The 1981-nt window shown below is 30.3% G+C and overlaps 1 protein-coding gene across 2 annotated transcripts in view; it reads left to right on the forward strand.

Moving 5' to 3' along the window:
• Positions 1-1981, forward strand: part of SH3PX1 (sorting nexin 33-like protein SH3PX1) — a 30899-nt gene that overhangs the window by 12759 nt on the left and 16159 nt on the right. The gene's annotated exons all lie outside the window — the stretch shown is intronic.

Consider the following 1981-nt stretch of genomic DNA (forward strand, 5'->3'; position numbering starts at 1 on the left):
CAATAATATTGTAATATATTAGCAAGAATGACTAATAGGAGAAAGTTATATGTAATATATAGTTTTTGTTAACAGGTAAATAATTTATAAATAGTTCTATGAGTGTATATGATATATGAGTGTTGTTGTAAGCACATGTTTAAGGGTTTGGTTGAATTTGTTTTTAGCAGCCTGAAGATGGGGGAAATCTCCCGAAACGTTGCGGAGGATATTAAATAAACTATTGTTTTTTAATAAGGAAGAAATTATGTCATTCACTAAATCCTTTTAATTTATTTCCCATTTTGAGGTCTATCTGCATTTACTGGCTTTTGCTGTTTTTAATTTTCTAACAGTTTCTTGGTTATTATTTCCTATGGCTGTATGTATCGTCAGCAAATGTAGCTGTAAGACATTTTTCAGCTTCTGGGATATCAGTGTTATAGAACAGAAAGAGTATCGGACCTAACACACCTTCCATATTGAACCAGTGTACCATATTTCATGGAGCCCGGAATGTCCATATTATTATTTTTTTTTTCGGAATACTTAATAGATTGATCAAAGAAACAAGACTAAGAGCATAGCATATTGTTTAGGTGAAGTTTTATTAAGCTCAAAGATAAGTACTTCATGCCAAACTTTGTCGATTGCCTATGTTACCTCCAGCATGACAGGTGAGGAAACTTTTCCTCCTTCAGTTGCTTTCTCATTTGAATGAGTAATTTTATTTACTGGATTTGTGGTTGAATGTTTCTGGTTAAATCCTAATTGATAATTAGGTATTTGCTTTCTTTCTTCGATTAGAGGCATTAATCTCTTGAGAAGCAACTTCTCGAAGAGTTTTTACAATACCAGCAGCAATGATGTAGGATGATGCCATTTCAACTCATAAAGTGGCTTTCCTGATTTTGGAATCATGATAACTTCTCCAACCTCAATATTAAAATAGTTGGAACACATATTAAGAAATGTGAATGAGTAAGTGTGCATGTTAGGTAAATTTATTAAAAATATGTATGTTAATGGGTAAAAACATAATGCACCACTTATTAACACTATGTGTTTGTTTATCATTGCATAAGTAATTATATTATTATTAAAAAACATAACATGGAAGTAATCAAAATTTGCAATTATTAATAAATGAATGTTAGCATCAATTCCATTTAAAAACTAATTGACAATATGAAAAAAGTGAATAAAACATAAATAAATTAGTGAATGACATGTTATGCATTAAAATTAATTATCCTAAATTTGTGAACTCTAGCCTTCTATAAAAAATATTTTTATGAATAAAAACTGATCTTTCTACATTACACAGTTCATGGAAGGAAGTTCTATGCTTTAATTGGGTGTTGGCTTCTTCTGACCTTCCTCTTATATCTATCATTCTGTGATTATTGTTTGTTTCTAGAGAACCCAAGTAAAGTGTACAGAAATATGTGTTCAAACATGAAAGGGCCAAATATAACTTTATTACTCTGTCTTCAGCGTTGCTGAGTAGTGACTAAGTGTTTAGTTTTATCCACATAAACAAGGAGTTCCTGTATTAAGTGTCTAGCATCTGCTTCAAGGGGTTGATATCACTATGCTTTGTTCGTTTCAGTTAATAATCTATAATAATGAAATGTTAAGATATTGATGAAGACAAAAATATACAACCAGAACTGATATGAGCTGGGATCGTATAGGTATGACCATGAACCTTCTAAATGCTTTCTCTATGGTACACATTCACTGGATCAGTGATGAGTTAAAGTTGGATCAATGTGATCTTTATTGTAATAGCTTCTCTGTGCTGATCTAGCTCTCTCTAAATCAGTTCAGAATTGTTTAAAGTGGCCCAAGACTTCCCTCTCAATTATGTTATAATTTTCTTTATAAATTTCTGAGTTCAAGTTAGGTATTTCCAAATTAAACTTTATCTGTTTTTAAATTTGAATTTCTACCTTATTAATAAACTATAGTTTATAAAAATAATTATAATTACCTATAT

The sequence above is a fragment of the Halyomorpha halys genome, unplaced genomic scaffold (assembly GCF_000696795.3).
Source record: "Halyomorpha halys isolate HHAL.00 unplaced genomic scaffold, Hhal_1.1 Scaffold879.1, whole genome shotgun sequence".
In the NCBI taxonomy this organism is placed as follows: domain Eukaryota; kingdom Metazoa; phylum Arthropoda; class Insecta; order Hemiptera; family Pentatomidae; genus Halyomorpha; species Halyomorpha halys.